The sequence below is a fragment of the Globicephala melas genome, chromosome 16 (assembly GCF_963455315.2).
Source record: "Globicephala melas chromosome 16, mGloMel1.2, whole genome shotgun sequence".
Lineage (NCBI taxonomy): Eukaryota > Metazoa > Chordata > Mammalia > Artiodactyla > Delphinidae > Globicephala > Globicephala melas.
Window position 1 is genome coordinate 21411754 of NC_083329.1, and position 16827 is coordinate 21428580.

General features: G+C 38.9%; 1 protein-coding gene across 2 annotated transcripts in view; it reads left to right on the plus strand.

The window, feature by feature from the left end:
* The window catches only part of LOC115844941 (VPS10 domain-containing receptor SorCS1), a 790264-nt gene that overhangs the window by 6405 nt on the left and 767032 nt on the right, over positions 1 to 16827 (plus strand). For both annotated transcript variants that reach the window (XM_060285969.1, XM_060285968.1), the window contains exons 2-3: positions 3969 to 4127; positions 12262 to 12363. The gene's annotated coding sequence lies outside the window, so the exon portion shown is untranslated. The remainder of the gene's footprint in view (positions 1 to 3968; positions 4128 to 12261; positions 12364 to 16827) is intronic.

Consider the following 16827-nt stretch of genomic DNA (forward strand, 5'->3'; position numbering starts at 1 on the left):
TCCACAGCTCTCTGGCTAAATGTCTTCATCAATGTAGTTGTTCAGCAAAAGCTGGTTCCCTGACTAGTACTGTCCAGTGCCTCCCAACAGAAACTGAGATTTAATTTGAATCCCAAATCCATCATCTCAGCAAAGACCTTTGGTTAATTGCCAAATGAACACCTCTACAGGAGAAAGATGGCTTCTCTTTCGTTGAATTCTAATGATATCACGGCTGGTATTTCTCCTCCTTTTCGTGTGTGTGTGTGTGGTTGTGTGTGTGTGTGTTATGTTGTGTGTTTTGAGTAGGATTGTCCGATAATTTCAAGGTCATTCTGCCTTCAATCCATTTAGCTCCCTCTAATTGTTTAACTTGCCCTTTCCTCTGGGTAATGGTACCCTGCACTCCCCTCCGACATACATTTGAGAAATCATCTCTTTCTCATTCTCTGTTCATTCAGGTTGGGTAAATAATACATCCTGGTTCTAGGGGTAAGCACATAACTCAGGCCCTGGCCAGTTAATGCTTTCATTGATCTTTTTGTTATAGCAAGTTCAAAGGAGGCCATCTTTTCCTTCAGAGATTGTGGGCCAAGATCAAATGTACAAAGAACGTTTCTCCAGAATGTGTCTGGAGACATTCTGGAAAATGGGGGAAAAAAAAGATTTTGTTGGCATGATTTGAGACCTTAGATCCAGTTATGTATGAAGAATGAGGCTTCTGATATAAGCTCAAGGTGCTAAAGGGTGAGAGACTTCTTTTCCAGACTGAGTTCAGAAAGCCAGAGATGTCTTCCCTGAGAGGAGTGTTTGGTCAGGGTTAGCCAGGAAAAGAATATAGGTAACGTGAGCCTTGGAAAAGAACCACAAGTACACTGCTGTGTTAATATGGAAGAAGATAGAGGTCCTGGCAATGGGAAGAAATTAAGAAAGGCTAGAGGTGTGGTTTGATGGGGCAGGTATGTGGTGAAACATTTTTGTTGTTGGCTCTTTCACGTTTTTCTTCTTTTTTTTTTTAACATCTTTATTGGAGTATAATTGCTTTACAATGGTGTGTTAGTTTCTGCTTTATATCAAAGTGAATCAGCTATACATATACATACATCCCCATATCTCTTCCCTCTTGAGTCTCCCTCCATCCCACCCTCCCTATCCCACCCCTCTAGGTGGTCACAAAGCACCGAGCTGATCTCCCTGTGCTATGCGGCTGCTTCCCACTAGCTATCGGTTTTACACTTAACAGTGTAGAGAGTGGCATGTATATGTTTTTCTTTTTACCTCATCTCCCCTTAACTACAAAAGTGAATGATGGAAAAACTCCCAATAATTAGTGCAAATAATCAAAACTACATGTTTCTGAGGAAGGAACACTGAATTACCTGGATGATAAGGCAGTTCAAAGAAATAGGCAGAACCAAATATCAATGGGGAAACAAATGAGAATAGTATTTACTACCAGCAGAGTGGTTTGAAATTCCCAGTAGAGACAGAGAGGCATATTTTCCTTCATATAATCTGTGCTTAAACTGGATTTTCATGCGTTATGTAAAATATTTCCTCCTTCTATGCCATATCTGTTCTCCTTTTTTTTTTTTTTTTTTTTTTTTGTGGTACGTGGGCCTCTCACTGCTGTGGCCTCTCCTGCTGCGGAGCACAGGCTCTGGACGCGCAGGCTCAGCGGCCATGGCTCACAGACCCAGCCGCTCCGCGGCATGTGGGATCTTCCCAGACCGGGGCACGAACCCGTGTGCCCTGCATCAGCAGGCAGACTCTCAACCTCTGCGCCACCAGGGAAGCCCCTGTTCTCCTTTTAATCTGTTCCTTTCTACCTCTTCTGGAAAACCCCAGCAAATTCTTCCCATATAAGCCCAGACTGCAGCATAATCCTTGTCTTCAACAGTTATGATTTTGCCTTTATTTTTACCAAAGTTCAATAAATATTTGTTGAATGAATGAATAAATGAATATTAAATGAATGTGCTTTGAATGTTTTGATCATTTATTCAGTAAGCAATTATTGATCCTAGATTATTGGAAACTGAGGATATGGAAATAAAAGATTCATTCCTTGTCCTCAAAGAGCTCACATGATTGTTTACTGATGGAGAGTTTTCTGAGAGCAGGATTTGTTTCTTCTTTCTTCTTCTTTCTGCTTTCTGTGTGTGTGTTTAGAGCCACAAGATGAAATATTTAGAACATGAATAAATTTTAATTGACTTATTCTATTTCATGCCTTGTGGAAAAGGGGCCAAGTCATTTTCATTGCAGGAGAGGTAGAGTTTCCCAGGAGGTAGGGTGAAGCTATGTATTTAGTGGATTCCTCATATTTTCTATGAAAATGAGTCAAGAGCATCGTACGGACCCCAATACTCTGATTTGTTCAAAGCTGAACACTCTGTCTCTTTGCACCGTGGAGCTAGGGAAACTCTCAGACCTAAACTCCTGGGGTTTAGTGCCAACATGCGAAGGGGTGCCGAGGATTGAGTAATATCATCCATAGTGTGAGCAAATATTGATATTCTCATAAAAGAATTAATTGTCCCTTCTGATTGTAATGTGGGGTAATGTAAAACCTGGAAGGAGGGAAGGAGTTTTGCTTTCAGTGAAATAAGTCTTTAATGCTAAAGTTTTATCCCAGCATTAATAGATTTGCCTGAGTCATAAGTCACACTTGATCAACTTTGAATATTTTAACCAGATATGAGCTACCATTATATACTTATTGTTACATTATAAGATATTTGAACATTAGAATTTTTCTGTTTACGGTAGAATTTCTTGTTTCTATATTTTCTATTTTTTGAGAAAGAATATGTAGCAATAAACTGGAAGGCAGATGATGGATTTTTACTCCTTCTTTACCAGCTTTTGATTGGGAAAACGTTCTTAGTTGCTCTGTGACTCTATAACCTCATCTAGAAAATGGGGATACTATTCCTGGATGATTGAGCTGAAAGTTTATTCAGAATTTTGTGATGATACCATCTTGATCACTCCCTGCTCTTAACCTCCTTCTGAATCATTCTTTTCTTTATATGTTGTGTCCTGAGACAGTCCTTCACATTGTCTTTTCTCACTAGATTGTACAATCATTGAAGCCAAGGATAAGGTCTTATTTGTTATAGTCACAGCACAGCATAGGTACTAAGTTAACGTGCTTGAAAAGGGAGGGAGAGAAGGAGAGAAAATAATATTATTCATTTACTCATTCACTCATTCAACAAATATATATAGGATAAAGTGCCATAAGAATCCAGGTATCAGTAGGATTTACACCAGTAAGACAGTGTGGTTTCAACCTCAGCTCTCCTCATGCTTCTCTTCTGGGACAGCTGCTTATGGGTATTATATCCACTTTGTCATCTTACAAAACTCTTAGAGACCTAAAGCAGTGGAGCACAGCTAAACATCTACTGAATAGATTGGGGAAAGGGAGGACCAAACTGGGGAAAAAGTGACTGGTATAAACTTTTCCTAGCTCATTTCTCTGAATACTAGTTTTCTCGAGCAAATGTGAGCAGAATTCCTTGATGTCTGGGAAAGAACTTTCCCTCAGGCTCCAGTCTGTCTTTTGTTCTGTAGAACAAGTGTTTTATATAACACATGTATTTTATATATTAACAAGTAAATATTTATAAACATAGAGCTCAGTGGAAAGAACATATGTTTTGGAAACAGTAGATCCTAAGTTCAAATCAGATCTCTACCACTGATAATCTATGACTTTTACTTCTCTAAACCTCACAATTCTCCTCTTAAATATGGGATAACAATACGTACCTCATGGTGGGTATTGAAATAATGAATGCTGATAGCCTGTCTGTGTGTAAGTTAGGGGATAAGGAATAAAGACCTTAAAATGTTTAAGATTCTAAGACTCCAAGATTCAGAAATCAAATTTGAATAAAATTCACTGTTTAACAAAGATTAATCTGTTCTGTCATAATCCTAACTATGACTGTATCTGTCTTTATTTGGTTCTTTGTTAGTGAGAGAAGACTGTACTCATTTCAGAATCAAGACCAAGACCTGACAACCTCCCCACCACCTACAATCCAGTCCTTGGTCCAGGACCACCTGCTGCTTTGCACTGGATCACACAGTCATGATGGAACTGTTCTCTATGGATGGATGACAGGATGTCTTAGGTATGCCCCAAATCAGAGAGCTGTTTCTGGAGTTAGGATGTTTTGTCCTGAGATTCTTTAATCACTCAGCATCCTCTCTTCACAGATTTAACTTTCTTCCAAGTGACCTAATGTTGCACATATATGCTTCCTGTAGTCTGGGAATTCATAATGGGCAGTAATTCATTACAGATAAAGAAAAGAAAATAGGAAATAAGGTAGCAGTTTTAAAGTTCTGAACAACGAGAGTCAACGGTTGGACCTAAACTAATTGGCTTCCTGATGAAGTTTTCTTCCAGGGGCCCTGGAAGACCTTCTATTTTAATGAGTATTTGCCACGATTAGAGGCTTTTCTAAGCTACTGCCACCCAGTTATCATGAAAAAAAAAATGCTGAAGAGTCTAAACTCTGTAACAGAGTCCAAGATTTGCTGGATTCAAAAGGATATTATACCAAAAATTACACTGCAGTTTGGGATATTTAATTTGCCTTTCTCCAAGTTGCCACCCAGGGGATCTTATTTGAATGTTATGATTGTGTAGAGTTGTGACTTGGAGTGGATGGGATTTGCTCTGTCAAAAATTTCTAAATTAGGGGCTTCTCTGGTGGCGCAGTGGTTGAGAGTCCGCCTGCCGATGCAAGGGACACGGGTTCGTGCCCCGGTCTGGGAAGATCCCACATGCCGCGGAGCGGCTGGGCCCGTGAGCCATGGCCGCTGAGCCTGCACGTCCGGAGCCTGTGCTCCGCAACGGGAGAGGCCACACAGTGAGAGGCCCGCGTACCGCAAAAAAAAAAAAGTTTCTAAATTAAAGCTGAGGCTTCTGGATCCTCAAATCTGTTCCTCTACTACAGCCTGACTCAGCAAGGGAATTAAGAAATTTCTGTGTTTTTATCATTATGGAGAGACTTCTGTTTCTATTATTGGTATCATAAGTGACGCTTAGATATTCTGAATCACTGAATTAGCCATTCAAAGATGGTCTTCTCTGTTAAGGCCTCACTATATCTTTCTAGTTAAAGAGGAAAGACATGCATATGCAAGATGATACCTTGTACTGCATGCTGTATAAAGAATTGAAGAAAGTAGCTCTGATATCACCAGTGGCTACTGTGATAAGTGAAGATTTCCCAGAAGAAGTGGCAGTTAACCAATATTAAAATAAATAGAACTTAGATGGGTGGGAAAAAATTAGGTAGTCCTGGGAAATAATATCTCTATTAATACAGAATAAAACATTAATAGAATATTAATGTCCTAATATTCTATTAAATATTTTGAAAGCACAAAATATTTGTTTGGTGGTATAACACTTTTACATGTCTACAATTAGGAGTTAGTGTCTAATTCTATACCCCTGGAGTATATCCTGGCCTTGGTGACTTGCTTATAATAAATAGAATGTGGCAAAACAATGCCTCATGACTTCCTCCAAGGCTAGATCATAAAAGGTGTTAAAGCCTCAGCCTGGCTTTCTCTTTTGTAACCCCAAATTGCCATGTAAGAAATCTGGTTGCGCTGAAGCTGCCATGCTGGGGAGCCTGCATGGATAAACTACTAGAGAAAGATGGAGATGCCTGAGGAGATCCAGCTGATTCATCCCCCGGGTCTTTGAGTCTTCCCAGTTCACGTACCAGACTTGTGGAGAAAGAAGCCTTCGAGACAGCTTCAACCCCAGCTGCTGTCTGTCTTCAACTGCATGAGAAACCCAAGCAAAGAATGCCTAGCTTAGTTCAGACAACCCCAAGAGCCATGAGAGACAACAATAGTAAAGTCTTGTCGCTCTTATCTCTAAGTTTGGGGTTGATTATTACATAACAATAAATAACTGAAACAGGAAAATAGTGACAGGAGCAGTATGGCTGGAGAAAAACATATCACGCTGGGGATAAGAGTAAAATAAAACTGGAAAGCATGGTTAAACCAGACTAAGGGAACCTTGAATGTTGGACTGAAAAGTTCAACTTTTTCTCTTTAACAAAAGTAAAATATTTGGCATCTTCAGAAGATAATTTTGGCAGAAGGGTACAGACCATCACTTGGAAAGAGGTGATCGAGTCTGGGCAAGATAATTATTGGAAAGCTCTAAGTAGCACCATGAAAGCCCTAAAAGAGGGAGGTGGTGGAAATGGAGATAAAGAGACTTATTCTAAATTTATTTTCTAAAAACTCCTATTTTAACTGGTGGCAGATCAAATGTTCCTGCCTTATTCTTGTTTTATTGTCACTCTAGTGCCCTAAACATGCTGAGCACATAGGCCCACAACACATATTCATGGGCAAGAAAGCAATCAAAGCTTAATAAAAATACTTTTGGATTAATAGAGGAAGAATGGGCTTCCCTGGTGGTGCAGTGGTTGAGAATCCGCCTGCCAACGCAGGAAACATGGGTTCAATCCCTGATCCAGGAAGATCCCACATGCCGCGGAGCAACTAAGCCCATGTGCCACACTACTGAGCCCACGTACTACAACTCCTGAAACCCACGTGCCTAGAGCCCGTGCTCCACAGCAAGAGAAGCCACTGCAATGAGAAGCCTGCACACTGCAACGAAGAGTAGCCCCTGCTTGCCGCAACTAGAGAAAGCCCGCGTGCAGCAACGAAGACCCAACACAGCCAAAAATAAATAAATAAAATAAATAAATTTATTTTAAAAAATAGAGGAAGAACTTGGTTTGATTATTGGCTTCACAACTTACCTATCATGTAAAAATTAAGTAAACTCCATGGGCCTAGTTTTCTTCTATTGAAAATGCAATAATATTATCTGCCTCATAGGCTTACTGCAAGCAACTACTCTCCCTTTTAAACCTCCCCTTGCCAATTATATTAATAGCTATAGCTTCTTCTATCTTGTATATACAGACCCTTCCAAACATAAATGTCTAACCCCATTCTATCCCCCTAATCCAGGCCAATATATCCACCTGACATCTTCATCTAGGGGCCTACAGATAATTCAGAATAAACATCAAAAATAAAATTGATCATCTCCTTATTTCAAATCCCGCACTACCACCACGGTCTAAAATATGTTCTTTCAAAGAAGCCATGACTTAATCAAAAAGTAAATTTCAATGACAAAATCTGACCCGAGTAAGAGACTATTAGGAGAAAAATGTTTGATTTGGGAAACTCTCTGGCACTACTTACATTTCTTACCTCATAACCAGCTATCTCTTCTAATCAAATTTAGGTATACACAAGTTACTCTTGTGCTTGCACTTATTGTTTATTAAATATGAATGAATTAATGAATGGGAAGTGTGATGTACAGTGTATACACAGGTAACTGATAGATTTAAAAGTCATATGCCCACATTCACATACTTCAGTTCACATACAACTAACTCAGCTATGGCCCAAAACAAACAACAAAAAGTTAAATTAAATAAATAACCAGGAAGCCTAATGATGCCATAGACTGTGTAGGTATCTGTGATTATACACTCATTTCCTATTGTCTCCAGAATATCTCAGTTTCCTTTACTTAGAAAACTCAAAGCATCTACAGTGACTCTGAGGGTTCTCTGGAATCATAGGATGAAAACTCAAGTCATAGCTGACACATGGGATTCTGAACGATATTAATTTGGACTTCCAAATTTGAAAGGAATCAGGTGACACGGTTTAGTCCATATTTTGGAACCAAAGTGTATATGGATTCTAAGCAAAAATAAGGAAATAAAGCTATGATTATTTCCCCCTGCTGATGAAATTTGGAAAGGGATTCTGGACCCCACCAAGTCCTTGTACCTCTGGACCTTACTCTGTGATATCTCTTGTCAAGGAAAACTCTTAGCTAGATTTCAAGTCAACCTTAATTAAGATTACAGCTGAGATAAGAACTTTCTTTCTAGTCTGAATAATTGACCTTTTACTCAGTGCAGGCTTGATGCATTCTTTTATGTAATAAGGGAGGTGGAAGAAATTATAGTTCTTCATCCTAGAAGCTGCTTATAAGTCAGTGGGATGGAGAGTTTTGAAGAGTTTCTTCTGCTCATTTTCATAGTGGCTGTTATTTCTTTCTTTTCTTCCTTTTCTTTCTTTCTTTCTTCCTTTTCTTTCTTTCTTTCTTTCTTTCTTTCTTTCTCTGTCTCTTTCTTTCTTTCTCTCTCTCTCTTTCTTTCTCTTTCTCTCTCTCTCTCTTTCTTTCTCTCTTTCTCTCTTCCTCTCTTCCTCTCTCTCTCTGTTTTCTTTCTTTCTTTCTCTCCCTCTCTCTCTTTCTTTCTTTCTTTCTTTCTTTCTCTCTCTCTCTCTCTCTTTCTTTCTTTCTTTCTTTCCTTTCTTTCTTCAGCCTGAACCGACTTACATTTGGCAGGTTTGGAGGCAGCTGGGGCAGAGCCCAGGTTTACTGAGGGTGACTGAAGAAGCACAAGATGAACTCTAATCTGCATAAAAGGAGGCCAGGTTGACACTACCAAAGATGCCACCTGTTTTCTGGGCACCCAAGCTGGTTTCTGTCGTGCTTTTCAGATTATCATCTACATGCAGATTCAGCTGTCACTGATTCCGAGGAATAAGTCATGAATACAGGATAATGTCAGCTACTTCTGCACCCAGGATATACTACAAGTGAAGTCATTACTCCCCTCAAAATCCTTGAAGTCATTCTTCAGGAAATGGTTAAAAGGACCCTAGATCATAATAAAATATATGAATTTCTTTTTCTAGTGGTAGGTAGGAAAAACTGATACTTATATAAACTAAACTCATTATCACAAAAATATTTTAGTGCAATTAGAGGCAATGCTTACCAAAGAGCCATTTAATAACTATATTTGGAAAGTTTTATGCATCCAAAATACTAAGCATAAGCTATGGTCTCACGTACTCTAAATCACCAGAAATGCAAAAGATAATTTTTGGGTTTTTTTTCTGGTACGCGGGCCTCTCACTGTTGTGGCCTCTCCCGTTGTGGAGCACAGGCGCCGGACACACAGGCTCAGTGGCCATGGCTCACGGGCCCAGCCGCTCCGCGGCATGTGGGATCTTCCCGGACCGGGGCACAAACCTGTGTCCCCTGCATCAGCAGGCGAACTCTCAACCACTGCACCACCAGGGAAGCCCAAAAGATAATATTTTTAAAAGCATAATATTTCTTGAGTACAATAAAGAGAAAGCTCAGTAGATGAGAAACTTCCTAATAATGTTAGAAATTGAAAGGGAATGGGTTGATTCCAGTTTCAGTAACTCCAGAGTGTCTTGTATTATATTAACCCCCCTTAAATAAAAATTTAAAACTTTGGAAAAATATCGTAAAAATACTGTTTGCAAGTACTATAAAATGGCAAAAAAGCAGGCAAAGCCACGAGGCTAATTGAGCTTTGAATGAAGGAAAAGACTGACGTATTTGTTTTACAGATTTTATCCTTGGAGGGCACTCGACATTATTATGGTATACAACTGTTTTAGAAAACCGCAAGCTTGTAGGTGTGATGTGATAGAGGACAGAGACTGCAGCTGCCATAGGGGCTGGAAATTGAGACAAAAACTCAGAAAAAGAAAGAGCAGCCCCAGCATTTACATATGAACTACCCTCAAATCCATAGCTGCCCCCTGAATTTCACATTACAGGAGAACCTCCAGAAACCCAACAGAAAACAATCACTGCAAAACTGAAAGTGCTGAGTAGAAATTTTAGCTACTCACCACAACAGGGGAAAATGAATAAAGAGTTTGGAGTTTGAATCCTACAAAATTAAATAGGTGTGGTAAAAACCGTCAGGATTTCCATTGAAACACCAGAGGGGCTAAGCCTTAGAAATAAAGACTTGGTCCCAGGACTCAGAATTCACCAAAAGATTAAGGGCAAATCTAAAAAAAAAAAAAAAAAAAAAAAACTTACAAAGTATAAGCAATGTACAATTTCAGTGTGATTAACTAATAGTTTAATTGTTTACAAGAGTAAAAATGAACACTTTAGAGGAAGACAGCAGAAGCAAGAGTCTACAATGTACCATTTAAAATGTCCAATATACAGTCAAAACTTTCTAGAAATGTGAAGAAACAGAACAATTTTAGCTAGGACTGAGAGAAAAACCAGTCAATAGAAAAAGGTGTCACTATGACACAGATGTTAAGTTAGCAGAAAAGAAGAGATATCAAGGTGAAAATCAACACAGAAATTAATTACTTGAAAAAGAAGAAAATGGAAATTCTAGGATCTCAAAGTGAAATATATGAATTTGCAAATGCACTGATGGTCTTAATAGCCAATTGCAGCAGCAAAAGAAAATAGGGTCAGGGATAATGAAAACAGATCAATAGAAATTACTCAATCTGAAAAGAGTAAAAAATAGATGAACGAAGCCTCAGTAACCTATGAGACAATTACCAGTGACTTATATATAATAGGACCGCTAGAAGAAGAGGAGAGAAAAAGTAGTGGATTGCTTATTAAGAGTTATGATAATTATCATTTATTAAGCACTTACCATGTTCTAGGCATTATGCTAAGCCCTTTCATATAGAACATCACATTTAGTTCTCTTATCAACTCCATTATTAGGTATTAGTACATCCCAATTTTATAGATGTGTAAAATGAGACTCAGAGAAGTTAAGCGGCTTTCCCAAGTTCCTACAGTGACAGAGAAGCCTAAATGCTTAAGAGCTTAAGTCTCTCTGACCCCCATGCTTGTGCATCTAACATGTACTACCTTCCATTAATACAAGTTTTATGAAATATTTCAAGTATTCTAAATCTACTCCTACTACAGTTTTAGTGGGTATATTATTTTTCATCCTCTACTGACAAACGAAGGGGGAAGTGTTCCAGGAATCATCTTGTCATAGCAACATTTTACAGATTGAAAAAAGAGTGTAATATTTGAGAGCTGGTTCTTATGAGCTTGCAAGAGCCAATTATACATATCTCTTTCCAGGTCTATGTTCAGTCACATCAGGCTGGTAGCTTGAAATTGGCACGGTAGAACATTTACACTACAGAGATTGGCAAACATTATAAACTGGAGATTTATTTCCACCCCAACTCCACTTCCTCTCCCTCCCTGCAGAGCCAGCTATAAACATTTGCCAGCATACCACTGACACTTAGCAATATACCTTTGAGTCCTATCTTAATGGCTTGAAATAAAATCTGTTTTTTTCATAAACATACACATGCACACACACACAAAATCAAAGATAACATTTATCTTCATGTGTTGTATACATCGAGGCATATATTAGCAATTTATTTTCTCCCTATATGTGGGCCCCACTTTCTTCTTTGCATTGACCCCATTCTCAGACAGACTCTTACTTTGTGATGGGAGATGGCTAGAGAAATTCTAGGAGAAACAAACAAATATGTCCCTCTCTTGCTCATCCCAAATACATCCTAAGATTAGTTTTATCGGTTCTAAGTTGGTTCCCTAACTACCTGTGCATCAAATTTTGTGGCTAAGGGAGAGGTTTAATCCTAACTCACATGCCTCTCTCTGGAGCTGGAAGTGGGGTCAACTTCTCCCAAGCACAGCACTTGAGATAATAGGAGCTACAGTTCCTCAGAGGGGAGTGAGGGCATTTTTACAAAAGAAGGGGTATTTTAAGTTGCATGGCTAAAATAATAACAGACATCCACTACAGAACACAGCAAGTGCGTGAATATTCTATTTTAAACTGCAGTGTAGAATAGGAATCACCCTGTCATTCCTAGGCCAAGGCATGAAATAAGGCTGATAGTACCTTTCTAAGATTATGGAGACTTTTGGCCTTTCTATAACACGTGGGTCTTTTATGCCCACTGGAGTCTTCTCTAACACAGCATCTTCCTTGCCACTGAAGTATTTGAATCTCAACCAAATTTCTTAGCTGCTGAATTTTGTCCACGTCGTGCCTTATATGCTGTCTGGCCACCTAGCACAGTCGCAGAGCAGTGTGGATGAACGACACTGACCTGGGTAAAGGATGGGAAAAAAAAAAAAGGAAAGGCAAAAACTTTATTTTTCTAATGTTACAAGAGTATAAAAAAAGAACATGTGTTTAATCTTCTGTGGGTTTTTCAAGCGATCTGGGATTTAGCATAAGAAATATTAAATGCAATCTGAAACCTTGAAAAAGAATGTGAATCTATGTTTTAGTCTTATTTAAAATGAATGAGGCTGCCAGTTCCCATTTCAGCAACAATATTTTATAAATCTATTCTTTGTAGATTGATCCAGCTGTACACATGGATTACTAGAGAGGTACTGCTTGGGTTTGCAAAGCAAGGAGTGGTCCTTTGAGACACAGCTAAAGAGACAAGAAGAGGCAGGTAAATCTCTGGCTTTCAACTTATTTTTCCCTTTTTCACATCCCCTTGCTCTTTGAATAGGTCACGTTGCTGTCACAAATGCTTCCTTCTGCCTTGGATATGTTTACCAACTCCTTTTGCCCAAAATGAAGCTGGTCCACCTATTTCCAGACCAGAGTCTTGGGTGGGGACAAGGGACTCTACTGGTCAAATGTGTGGTCAGATTTCACTATTACAGAAAGGTGTATACATTCTCTATACTGGATCAAGAGACCACCTTTTCTCGAAAATACAGCAATGCCGTTTGAAATTGCTGGATCTCAGACCTTGTCATTATGACTTTTGGAAGCACTCACACAAATGTGTATAATTTTTATTGTCAATACATCCTCTCAACTTTCCATTAATCTAAACCTTATATTGATTACAACTTCACATTTATCCTTACCATTCCTTCCCTTGCTACAGTATCTATTTTCTCTGTCATCCATCCAATCAAAATCCTGATCACATTTTAAGACCTGCCTCACATTAAATCCCCTCCTTCCCAAACCATGAGCATCTATGATGACGATGACTGATACCCTATAGGACTTGTCATCAGTATAATTCATTTTAATACTTAACCATGAAATTTTTTCTTATGTATTTCTTATGCTTTTTTGTTTTGTTTTTTACAATTTTAGAGCCAAGGCCACCTCCACACACCTGAATAGCTTGACCCCCAACTTTGTATTCCTTATTATAATAACATTTGTTGCTGTAGCAAACCCAATTATTTCCTCATACATTATCACATTTCTCTAACTACCAGTTTCTTAATTCTCAAATTTGGTGTATATCAGTATTATCCAGGGGAATTGGAAAAAAAAGATAAAGACACATTCCTGAGATTTATTCCCGAGGTTTCAGTTCAGAAGATCTTGGATAGATTCAGGAACTGTGCTTTCCTTTTCATAAAATTAACTCAAATTATTCTGAGGCACATGAGGCAACACTGAACTCTGAAAAAATGTGTATGTGAAACTTTTAACTGATTCTTTCCAGAGCATCCCTGAGTCATTAGTAAATGTTGTCTTTAAAAAAAGAAAAGAAAAGAAAAAGGGAATATCCTGCTCTCTGCACAGCCACACAGCCGCCAGAATTCTAAGGCTTAAAAAAAAATCTAAGCCTGAAAGTAGAAAATCGCTGTTGTAAATGTGAAACTTATCTGGGCCTGGAGATGCTGAGTGGCCCAGGTTCCTCTCATGTGTGAATTTTCGTGATGGATGATTCCATAAACAAGAGCCATATACTTGGATGGCCAATCAGTTGCACAACACTATCAGAATTTACAAAGATTATCAGCTGGAATACCAGGCTATCATTTGCCTAAGTAATCATGTAATTTGATTCTCTCATTTTTGATTCCCTATGAGTTGTTACTAAATAGTCATAAGAGAACCCAACCCTATTCACAATCAATTTGTTTTATATGATGAGGGGAGTGTCATCTCACAGGTAGAGGTTTCTTTATATTTACCTTATAAGAAGTGTTGGGGGTCAAGTAGGAAGTTGAGATGTTTCAGTGGCTCATCTAGTGCCCACTAACAGCTCCAGTGAGGTTTTCACTTGTGAAGCTCCAGAGGGTGTGGACCAGGAAGGCACAGCAGAAAAGTAGCAGAATGGTACAATAGCAATAGCCCCATGCTCATTCCAGGAGACGTGGGTCCTAGTTCCCAGTCTGTATAAAATAACGATAGCTAACCGTATTAGACCCTTTGCTAAAAGTTTTCATTCATTTTCTCATTTGAGCTTCTCAACAAAATTACATGGTCCATTTTGCAGCTGAAGAAGCCATGTTACAGAAGATTAAATGATTTGCCTAATAGTGCAGAGCTTGTAAGTGGTAAAGTGGAGATTTGAAGCAGGCAGGCTGATTTGGAAACTACTCCAAACTACAAAAATACTGTATCACTACTTCACATGTTAGGTACCTCAGATAACTTAATCTATATATGTCTATTATATATATGTACCTATGTGCCAGGTCTAGGTATTGCATAGGATTAACCTACTGTTCAAGTCAAAATAAGTGCATGCAAGAGAGGCATGATAAAATTGAATGTCAGGGAGATCAGTTTGGTGCTTTGTGATCTTCTAGAGGGATGGGATAGGGAGGGTGGGAGGAAGATGCAAGAGGGAGGAGATATGGGGATATATGTATATGTATAGCTGATTCACTTTGTTATAAAGCAGAAACTAACTCACCATTGTAAAGCAATTATACTCCAATAAAGATATTAAAAAAAAAAAGTCTACAATGTCCTGACAGGTAAAGTGGAGGATATAATTCCAATTCAAATGGGTAAGAAGCACTTACCTCCAACACACTATGACTGTGTGGAAATGCTGATCTAAAATTGCAAGACGGCTCAACGTTTTTTTCTAGAGAAGTATGTGAAACATTTGACTTCAAAAAATTAGCTAAAAAGACTATGATAAGTTTTTTAAAAATTCCTCTAGAATGCTAGCCTGAGTTCTATGCATTATACAAATGCAGTCTTATTCATAGAAGTAGCTTTTTTACTAGAAGACAGGAGGAAATCTCTTAGCCTACCAGGATCTCTGCTGTCTTATCCCTGCAATGGATCTGAGTGTGGGAATTTGCACCATATATTTTCTTAATGCCTTCAACTATAACCCATTCTAAATCTTCAGATTCTGTTTGATAAATCATATTCTTGATCTTGAGCAACTTATATTATGATTGAGGTATGGAAATCACATAGATAAAAGCTGATCTGAAATTTCTTTTGCAAAAGGTTACAGAAAAACATACTCTCCATCTGTTAGAAGAAGTAACTGGAAATAAGATATTAAAAAATAAAACCTTCAAAGGGGTAAATTATAAGAGAACTTTAAGAATAAGGCCCCTGAAACTCTAGCAGTGGGAATATATTTGGCAAAATTTGGTAAAAAAGAAGCTAGGATTCTGGGAAACGGGTTTTGTCAGGATGCATAGCCATCTGGGAGAGAAGACTCAGGAAGTTAAATATTTTCAAATAACTATAGAGTATTTAAATGGGAGGGAAAGTGTTAAATTTTCCCTTCATAGATCTAAGGGTTAGAGTTAGTATCAATTCAAAAGCACCTTTTGTTTTGGTCAAGGATAGCACTTCTCAAAACAATCACAAGTAGACAAGTCTACGCCAAGAAATAGTGAGTTTCTTGTCACTGAAAACATCTAAAGCAAAGCAAGAGAAACAAATAGTGGGGCTTCTGAAAGAGGGATTTGAGCATTGAAAGGTGGAGTGAGGGCTTCCCTGGTGGCGCAGTGGTTGAGAGTCCGCCTGCCGATGCAGGGGACACGGGTTCGTGCCCTGGTCCGGGAAGATCACACATGCCGCGGAGCGGCTGGGCTCGTGAGCCATGGCCGCTGAGCCTGTGCGTCCGGAGCCTGTGCTCTGCAACGGGAGAGGCCACAACAGTGAGAGGCCGGCGTACCACAAAAAAAAAAAAAAGGTGGGGTGAATGTAGTACTGACTACTCAAACCTGACTGCTCATCAAAATCATCATGATTTTGAAACATGCAAACATAAGGGAATCTGATTTAACAGGTCTAGGGGGACCCGAGAACTTGTGTTTAGGGCAGGCAATGCTCAGTTAATCTGTTGTAACCACCTGCCATGGGAACCAATGGACTAAGTTCACCAAAAGACCTCCTTTAGGTTTAGAATTCTCTAAATAGCTTTAAAAATATTTACCTTTTGTGAGCCATGACTCCTGTAAAGTCTTCTACATCATACAGAGTAATTGTGATTGCCAGTCCCCCGACCCACCCTGGAGCACTAAGAGCCTTCTATACATTTCATTCTATGAATGAAAGTAATTCAAGGGACAAGAATCATGAAGAAGGAAGGTGCAAAAGGAGAATCTAGGGGGAAAAAAAGGATTTTCGAAATGCAATGATATTTATGTGACTAATGCCTTGGCTGCCTGCCCATATCTGCACTGAGAGGCACACAGAATTTTCTCAAAAGGAGCTGATTGAGCAGGAATGTGGTGAACAGGTAAAGCACACTCAATAACACAAAGACAGTCAGGGTGACCAGTTTCAGAGGAGGGGAAATGCCCATGGTATTACAAATTTCCATTTCTGATGCTCCTTAGCTGCAGAAAGGCAACAAGGAAGGGCACCTTATGTTGATCAGATGGCTCTGTGTACCTCTATTGTTTATTTTTCCCTCCATGATAGGACAATAGAAATAAAGTCAATTTTTTCAATCCAAAGCGAACAAATTTTGCTAAATTAAAATGATTCTGGATAAGTAGAGGTCAATCAGGTCTTGGGGATCTTTCTTCATTAGCAAAAATCAACATCCAGTGTTGTTGCTTTGAGCTCTTGTTTTATCAAATGGAGATGCTGGCAGATGGCATCAGCAGGGCCCAGTGAGGCATGCGTTATATTCCTGGAATCATAAGTGGCCAAGGCAAGAGCCAAT